Here is a 9,949-nt window from a genome sequence, read left to right as displayed (position 1 = left end):
AGAGCAGGTGAATAGGTGTACCCACACAGGGGAGTCTGGCAGAGAAGGTGAGCAGTGGCTGGAATGGAGCCAGCACTACACTCCTCAAGCTTGTGCATCTCAGTGCATAACCAGGGCCCTGGCAACATGGAGACCAGTACAAAGTCTTCACTGAAACTTCTCTGGCTTTTATGTGATTTTTTTAAACTGAAAAAAAAAATCTTTATATAAGCTATCAATGGATAGCTAAATACAATAGGGTTTTTAAAAATGAAATTATGGTTGTATTCATAAAATATACTAATCAAAAGCTATACAACATTAACAGCAAATACAAACACAAATGAAAATACTCCTCTGAATTTCATGTTTCATCGAGCATCAAAAACCACCAATCTTTTAGTCCTTTTCTTGTACATTATTCTGTATCAACATTCTCTGCATCAGATTGGATCCCTTGATTTTATTTCATTTTCTGTGTGACATTCTCCACAGATATATATCACTGGCTGCTGCTTTGGTGGGTTGAACATCCTTCTTTATTTTTTTTTTAGTTTATTTTGTTTAGTTTTTATTTTTGGATGTGTTGCGTCTTCATTGCTGCGAGCAGGCTTTCTCTAGTTGTGGTGAGCAGAGGCTACTCTTTGTTGTGGTGCGCAGGCTTCTTATTGTGGTGGCTTCTTTTGTTGTGGAGCATGGGTTCTAGGCGCATGGACTTCAGTAGTTGCATCAAGCAGGCTCAGTAGTTGTGGCACTCAGGCTCTAGGGTGTACGGGCTTCAGTAGTTGTGGCGTGGGCTCAGTATTTGTGGCACATGGGCTTAGTTGCTCCGTGGCATGTGGGATCTTCCAGGACCAGGGATGGAACCCGTGTCCCCTGCATTGGCAGGCAGGTTCCCAACCACTGTACCACCAGGGAAGTCCCTGAACGTCATTCTGGGTGTCCATTTTTGTCCCCATATAACACAGAGAAACTCTTCGCACTTCCAAACAGATTCTGACTTGCTGATGTGTCTGTCCTATATGATTTACCAATAGAAGCCTAGCTGTCAGAAAGCATCTTTCTTCTTTTAAGAATGTGGCCAAATCAGTGGCCATCGCTGAAGCATCAGCAGCCAAAATGAAGTTCAGTCTCTTTGTGGCTTCTGATCAAAGCAAGAACCAGAAAAGTCACATCAATGCGCCTTCTCACACTCGCAGGAAGAGTGTATCTTTCCCTCTTTCCAAAGAGCTGAGACAGAAGTACAGTACTTGATCCATGCATATCTGAAAGGATGAGGAAGTTCAGATTATGCAAGGGCACTGCAAAGGGCAGCAAATTGGTAGTGCCGCCCAGGCTTACGGGAAGAAGGATGTCACCCACACTGATTCAGTGCAGCGAGGGGAGGCTAATGGTACAACTGTCCATGTGCGCATTCACCCCAGCAAGGTGCTTGTCACTAAACTAAAACTGGACCAAGACTACAAAAAGATCTTTCAACATAAAGCCAAATCTCACCAAGTAGGGAAGGAAAAGGGCAGACCGACATAAGGAAGAAACAACTGAGAAGCTGCAAGAGTAATCTTATATACAACTTTCATTAAAAACTGTTAAAATGAAAAAAAAAAAAAAAACCAGAAGGTGGCAAAATGTGTGTGATAGAACACTAGATGAAAAAGTCAGGGTGTACCCAGTGTATGAACAAAAAGAATGCATGTGACCAGAAAACAATGCAGGAAGCCAGTGCATCAGAACGTTACAATATTCGTTCTGGACAGTGGAGTTATAAATGATTCTTGTTTACATCCTCGTATCTTTGTAAATTATCTACAGCAAACATGTATTTTACATTTGCTCCCCATGTACAGAAAGCACTCCTCTCTGTTCTGCTGTCAGCGTTTCATATCCAACACAACTGTCAACTCTTCTATGAAACCTATTTCATATTCTATTTTCTCGTGTACCAGTTCTCTCTACCTTAATCTTTTCCAAGTTAGTTCTCTGCCTAAGATTTCTGCCTCTTGACCAGAAGAGGTCTCTGCTGCGTCACATTTTTTTTTCCTTTTTCTTTTGTTGGTTTGCACTTTTTTAATAAGGGAAATCTTTGTTATTACCTGTTAGAGCTATTGTGATATTATAGAAAGTATAGGTAAAAATTCTTCAATGCCTTTGTAACTAACAAATTTTCAAATAGAGCATTTTATCAACAAAGAGGAGCTTAAACCCTTTGGGTGCCCTCGCCTCACACTTTACTGAACCACAGAAGAATTTCATCTGATACATAAAAATTTGAAAACTGAAAAAGAGAAAATAAGGGAGCACACATTTAAACAGGAAAACGTATCTTTTCTAGGGGAAAATTAAAAGCCATCAGTAAAGCACTTCAGAGAGCATGGACTTCGGTTTGGCTGGCTTGGCTTTGAATTGACTACACTAATAACTGTGTGGCTTCAAGCAGCTCCACGCACCATATTCCTCTCCCCCAGTTTTTCATCTAGAAAATGAGGCTGCAGATAGATCATTCATAGAGTTGTAAATAGTCTGTTAGGTAACATAAAAGCACTTAGCATGACACTAAATAACAATGTTTGGATTCTTATTAGGCCTGTGGATGGGCATATGCTCTGGGTTTTGAGTTAAATTTTAGCCATACCATGGCTAACTCAGTTACAAAATAGCTTCTTCCGGGAGGAAGAACATAGGAATAGCAGGAAATAGAAAATCCCCTCAAATGGAAAGAGGAAGGTTTTTCATCTATCATCTTGGCTTCAAATATCACCACTAAGAAAAAACCCCAAAATTCACATCTCTAATTTCTTTCAGGGGCTAGCCTAGAATTTCCATTCCAAGCTGCAGCTTTTAAATAATTGTCTCACCAGGAGCCTCACATTCATCAGAGGAGCTCCTCATCTTTCCCATTCTTCTTCTTTTCAAACTTATTGTTTTCCCCTGACTTAACTATTTCTAAGAGTTTTCTCACATTGCTAAATACTGTCACCTAATAACATCCTATGTTCTGGGTTCTCTGGGTCTCAGAAATCACATTAGATCCTGTCTACTCCCCTTCCCACCCCCCCCCCCCAAGCCATTCAATCATCCCTGTTCCTTGTAGGTAAATGGTAGTATCTTAAACAGCTGTCCCCTCTTTCATTCCCTGTGAAGAGCTACTCTCCTCCTTGCACCACATTTCTTATAGGCCTGAGATGGGGCCCCCACATTTGCATTTTTAACAAGCTTCCAGGTGAGGCTTATGTGTGGACCATACTCTAAGTAGTGCCACACATGGAGGTGCTGCTATGCAAGAAGCATATGCAGAACTTCCTTAAACATTATAGTTTGTCCAAAGGTAATCAAAGCCACAGCCCATGTAGCTGATACAGATCAGAGAATTTGGATCACAGGGAAATGGTTTTCACTACCTATAAGCAGCGTTAGTATTGCTGCTATTTCATCAGTTCAGGTTGTTCCTTTTTATTGCTGAATAGTATTCCATTGTATGAATGTACCACAATTTGTTTATCCATTCACTCATTGAAGGTCATTTGTCTCACGTGTTAGAGGTCCCCAAGACCACCCCCAGATTCAATAATTTACTAGGAGGACACACAAGACTCAGCATGTAGTCATATTCATGGCTGTGATTTGCTACAACAAAAGGATATGTTACCAAATCAAACTTGGGTCCACTTGCCTGTATGCAGTAAAGCCCATCTACTGGCACAGGGTTGCGGTGAAGGAAAGTGCAGTGTTTATTGCAGGCCAAGCAGGGAGTCCAGGCAGCTAGTGCTTTAAAGGCCCCAACTTACGAAGGCTTTCAGGGAAAGGTTTTTAAAGACAGGGTGAGGGAGGGGGTCCTGGGGTGTGTGATCAGCTCATGGACAGACATTCTTCTGATGGGTTCATGGTGAGGTAATCAGGAGTCAATATCATCAACTTTCTGGTTCCAACCAGTCGGGGGTCTGCATGCTTGTGGGCAGCATACAGTTAACTTCTTCCACCTGGTGGGGGTTTCAGTCTCTGCAAAACAGCTCAAAGGACATGGCTATATTATCTACAGCCCTTGACTTTGGTTTAAGGGCTAAACTATCATTGTTTTTTCTTGCTTGTTTTCCTTTCTTTCCGCATTTTTTCACTTCTCTGGTTAAAGTTACTCTTTAGAATTCAGGGAAGGCCTAAGAGGCTAAACTTTTTCTACAGACAAGAGGCAGGCAGAGGACATGTGGCATGGGGTGGGGGCAGGGGTGTCTTTTCTGGGAAAGCCCACTACGGTCCTGCTTGGTTACAGCTACAGAGCAAAATCAGCAAAGGAAAAAGGCACATGGGGTAAAGTCTAAAGGACAGCAAGCACTAATTTCCAAGTCTTCTTTCAGTGGAGTCACATAGGACATACCTAATTCCCTCAGCAATGAGCTGTGACAACTCTGTTCTTTCTTTGATCAGGAAAATTAACTTGTTCATCTTTTGGTCTTTCTGGGGATTTAAAAGAATACTTCACAAGTACAGCAAAGTCCATTGTCATCCTGGTATTGGAAGACAAAGGTCATGGTTGCATTATAGTTTTCTCAAGCAATTGCAAGTACATTTTATCCTAAGTGATTGCTAGATGATCAGTCCTTGACTGGTGCTACCTTCCAGAGGAGAGCTAAGCTTTAGAGTCCAAGAACTCAGGGTGGGTTCCAGGAGGATGCAGGATTTGAGCGATGGGTAAGATGTGAGCCAATGAGAACTAGAAAGGACTTTCCACACGTGGGAAAGGCATAAATAGAGGCAACAAGGAAGGGAAAAGACACTGTGTTTACAGAATGGTGAGAATATCCTGGGCAGAAAAAAGTATCCTGGTGGGAAATAAAAGAAGCTAATCTTAGGAAAAGGGATCCAGCTTACTGAGGACTTTCAATCCCCAAATCAATGCTTGAAATAGATTACTATAGAGGGTTATGCTAATGATCATGACTGAGTTTCAGAAAAATTAATCTGGCAATAGTTCAAAGGATGGATTGGAGCTTAAGCGATAAATAAACTTCTTTGAAAACAAATCCAGGTGAGAAGCCCTGATTAGGATCAAAGCTATGTGGATGGGGAATAGGGGGCTCCTCGGAGACAGTTTATATTGGGGTGAGTGAAGCACACAAGCAAGGCCTGAGCACATGGAGGTAAGATCAATCTATCCTGGAGAGGAGTTTAGTTGCATTTAGTAAGTCACCTGTATAAATGATGTCACTGAGGCATTATAGAGCGCTTTTTTGGGGGGTTGGGGGTGCACATGGCGCAGCTTGTGAGATCTTAGCTCCTCGACTGGGATCGAACCCCAGCCCTCAGCAGTGAAAGTGCAGAGTCCTAACCACTGGACCTCCAGGGAATTCCCTATCAGAGCCATTTTAACCTCCAACAAGTTACAAAACACTTTCTACTAGAAAGACAGATGATAATGCAGAGGGGGAAAAAAATCAATGTGTGGTGTAGGAGTAGCAAGAGGTGCAGTGTTTTTTTTATGATGTAGTATTTTAAGAAAACCATTTGATGTGACTAATCTGTTTTCCCTTTCAAAGAGTTCATTTCACTATAGCCTAATTAGGAAGGAATAAATAAGGTACCCAAGGTCAAGATTGGACCTGCTTTGTTAACTTATAAAAATTTGATTGTGGTTATATCTAAGAATTCATACATTCATATCTAGGATCTGATACATTCGGAATGTGCTATAAGCTGATGTCGGGGTGTGTATTTTTAATGAAAACAGGAATGACATTTTTTTAAAAAATTTATTTTATTGAAGTATAGTTGATTTACAATGTTGTGTCAATTTCTGCTGTAAAGCAAAGTGATTCAGTTATATATATATGTATATACATAACATTCTTTTTCATATTCTTTTCCATTACGGTTTGGGGTATTGAATATAGCTCCCTGTGCTATACAGTAGGACCTTGTTGTTCATCCATCCTCTATATAATAGTTTGCATCTGTTCCCAATCCCAATCCATTCTTCTCCCTCCCCGCTCCCCCTTGGCAACCACAAGTCTATTCTCTACGTCTGTGAGTCTGTTTCTGTTTCATAAATAAGTTCATTTGTGTCATATTTTAGATTCCACATATAAGTGATAGCATATGGTATTTCTCTTTATTTTTCTGACTTTGCAAATGGCATTATTTCATTCTTTTTTATGGCTAAGCAGTAAGGAATAACATTTCTAATCATTCCACTAACTCAAATTTTCTCAGTGCGAAAGCAAATAAACTTATTAACATGGTTTGAAGATGTTAAGTGCCTTAAGGAAGCGGTAGTCAGAGTAAAAGCCAGCTGCTGCCTGTGTCGTGCGGCTCTGTCAGATTCACAAGCTTAGTCTCTCCCTTTCTCTCTTCCTTCAGCCCATTCCACTGGCAATGGTGTTCTTTCGGCACTTCCAACATGCCAAGTTACGCCCCATCTCAGAATTACCTGGAATGTTCTTCCCAAGATTTTTCTGTGGCTGCCTCCCCCTCATCATTCAGTTTTTTTTTTTTTAATTTTTTTAAATTTTTTTTGGGGTACACCAGGTTCAATCATCTATTTTTATACACATATCCCCGTATTCCCTCCCTTCCTTGACTCCCCCACCCCTTGAGTCCCCCCCACCCTCCCCGCCCCAGTCCTCTAAGGCATCTTCCATCCTTGAGTTGAGCTCCCTTTGTTATACAACAACTTCCCACTGACCATTTTACAGTTGGTAGTATATATATGTCTGTGCTACTCTCTCGCTTCGTCTCAGTTTCCCCTTCCCCCCCCGCCCCCTCCCATACCTCGAGTTCTCCAGTCCATTCTCTGTATCTGCATCCTTGTTCTTGTCACTGAGTTCATCAATACCATTTTTAGATTCCGTATATGTGAGTTAGCATACACTATTTGTCCTTCTCTTTCTGACTTACTTCACTATGTATGACAGACTGTAGTTCTATCCACCTCATTACATATAGCTCCATCTCATCCCTTTTTATAGCTGAGTAATATTCCATTGTGTATATATGCCACATCTTCTGTATCCATTCATTTGTTGATGGGCATTTAGCATCATTCAGTTCTTAAACTGTATCATCTCCTCAGGGAGGGCAGCGGGTGCTGTTGGGGGCCCTGCCCATGGGCCCCTTCACAGGCTGTGCATTTATCCCCCAGATGCTGTGGGTGTTGTCTGCTCATGACTCCTGCCATTGTCTTTTATGGGGAATTGCCCTTGGCTGGCAGGAGCCTCCTCACCTGGCAGTGGTCCTGGAGATGATGGCACTAAGTTACGTCCCCCTCCCAGGGGAGGGCCAGGGACAAAGGCCGAGTGATGAAAGGATGTAGCAGCCTCCTCACCTCTGGGTGGGACGACTTCCGTGGTGCAATTCATGATGCAGGGCTTCCCATGGGATCAGGCTGAGACTAAACGTCTCCTCAAGCCACATATTTGCCAAACTTCATCCCCTGCTGTATCCTACCATTTTCACTCCCTGAAAAGTTTCTCCTTAAAATCATTTGAGCAGGAATTCCCCCCTCAGGTTCTGTTCACAGGGAAAGTCATCTAAGACAGCTGGTGAGGGAAGCGGTCCTAGGAAGCAGACTGGATCTAGATTTGGCGTTGGATAACTCACCCGCTAGATGGTAATGAGAACCCCATCACTGGTGGTGCATGAACTATTGTTAGTGCTTCAGTTGCTGTAGGGGTGCAGTTGCTAAGATTGTCGCCTGCGGAGAACTAGGACAAAAAATAGGTAGAAGAAGCTGCATTAAATTGTGCAGTGGCTCTGGCATTTAACACGTATGAGGAAAACAGGGGAAAGCTTGGTATGCCATTTCTTGGGAGTCTGTAGTTCTTTCAAAACAAAAAGTTAAAATGAAAACAAACAAACAGCAATGATGTGAAAACAATATGATATCCTAGGTGGAATGGTAAACATGACTACTATCGTTAATGACTTCAGGGATACAGAAATAACGGTTCCCATATCCCCCATTGGATTCAACGACCAAATGAATTGTGGCAGATGACACAGACTACCTGAAACTCAACCACATAACCCCAATTGATGCTGCTTGATCAAATGTGGTATCTTTACTAGAACAGATTAACATAGACTTTGATATGTGTATAAAGCCCTAACTGGCATCTATATTTTTTTCTATACCCATCAGAAAGGTGAATCAGCAACAGTTTGCATTCACAAGGAATGGGTAATTGTATACAGTCACGACTTTGCCTTAGGGCTGCTTTAACTCTCCTACTCTCTGTCATAATGTTGTCCAAAGCGACCTGGATCACGTGGACATTCCACAGAACTTCACATTGGTCGACTATTTTGATAACATCATGTTAAGTGAACCTGATAAGAAGGAAATGGCAAGTGCTCTGGGATGCTGGTAAGATACATACACTTCAGAAGGTGGTAGAAAAATCCTTAAAAAATGAAGGAGGCTGCCACATCGGCAAGGTTTCTGAGAGCACGGTGTTCTGGTGTATCCTAGGACATCTCCTTTCTGATAAAGGACAAGTCATTGCACCTTGTGACTCCTGCCACCAAGAAGGAAGCACAGAGCATGGTAGGCGTTTTGGAGGCAGTATTTACGACAATTGGGGACACTGCTCTGAGCTATTTAGTGTGTGATGAGGAAGTTTACCAGTTTAAGTGGGACTCAGAGTAGCAAAGGGCTCTGTAATGGATCTAGGTTACGGTATAAGAAATACTGCCTCTTGGGCCACACAACCCCAAAGATTCTAGTGTATTCGATGTATCTGTGGTAGATAAAGATGCTGTGTAAAATACTTGGGAAGTCCAAATATGAGAATTGCAGTGCAGAGCTCTAGGGTTCTTGGGTAAGGCCATGTTACCTGTAGCAGAGAACTATACACCATTCACAAAACAGCTTCTGACACACTATTGGAACCTGGGAGAGACTATCCAATTATGAGACATCAAATGACTATGAAACTAGAGCTACCAACTGCAGGCTGGGTTTGGTCAGACATACCAAGACATAAGATTGGGTTCACCAGTAGCATCCATCATAAGATGGAAACAGTACATCTGAAACTGGGCTCAAGCAGATCCCCAAAGCATAATTAATAAAGCTGTACAAACAAGTAGACCAGAACAACCAGTACTTTTGTTACTCTTACATAAACACTTTTCCTTCAGCTCATAGCTGTAGCTTCTTGAAACTTCCCTAGGACCAGCTGATGGAGGAGGAAAAATCTTCTTGGTATATGAATACAGGTTGGAAACAGACTACTCCTACACTACAGCCCACTTGGGCTGAAAGACGGTGGTGGAGGAAAATTATCTTAGTGGTTAGAGTTTCGGATGGTGCTCCTGGTTATCTACTTCGTGTGGAGAGATAATGGGCCCCCAGAAAAGTTATTCACAGATTCATGGACAGTAGAAAATGGCCTGGCTGGCCAGTCAGAGGCTGGGAAAGAACAAGACTGGAAAATCACGAAGCAGGCCTGGGGAGAGCTTGTGAGTGGATCAGTGCGAGTGGGCAAGAAGCCCTGGTTAACGTCCACCCGGGAGTATCTGCTGCAGGTGAGGCACTAGACAGCCACGGTGCCAGCGAAGGGGTTTATGCCTGCGTCCACCAGCATGGGCTCCCGCTCCACAAAGCTCATCTAGCTACTGCGGCTGCTGCAGATCCAAACACCAGTAATGAAGAGCAAGGCCAAGTCCCTAAACAGCCCAACCTCTTGAGAGAACCAACCAGCTACCTCAGACACCCTTCATGCTGGGAAAGAGCAACAACGCATGATTGTGTTTATCATAACCTGAGGACCACCTGCAACAGCCGGAGTTGTAGTTTGTTCCAGTAACCCTCCTCTTATAAGTACCAGAGATTGCACCAACCAGAATGCTGGAGGACCTGGGACCAGATGGAGTGACATTAACACAGGAAACAATTGGCCCTGAGTGGTACAAAGGGTAGACTGTAGCAGATGCAACTGGTGCCTTTCTAAATCCCCTTTACAGACTGGTGTGCCAGTGT

The 9,949-nt window shown here is 42.7% G+C and overlaps 1 pseudogene; it reads left to right on the top strand.

Annotated features, from left to right (window-relative positions):
* Positions 1-1,098: 1,098 nt before the first annotated feature.
* On the top strand, positions 1,099-1,540 carry LOC130860618 (60S ribosomal protein L26-like; annotated as a pseudogene).
* Positions 1,541-9,949: the final 8,409 nt, after the last annotated feature.

Source organism: Hippopotamus amphibius, chromosome 1, assembly GCF_030028045.1.
Source record: "Hippopotamus amphibius kiboko isolate mHipAmp2 chromosome 1, mHipAmp2.hap2, whole genome shotgun sequence".
Classification (NCBI taxonomy): Eukaryota; Metazoa; Chordata; class Mammalia; order Artiodactyla; family Hippopotamidae; genus Hippopotamus; species Hippopotamus amphibius.
Note: the sequence above shows the minus strand (reverse complement) of the source record. Positions and strands in the feature narration are given on the sequence as shown.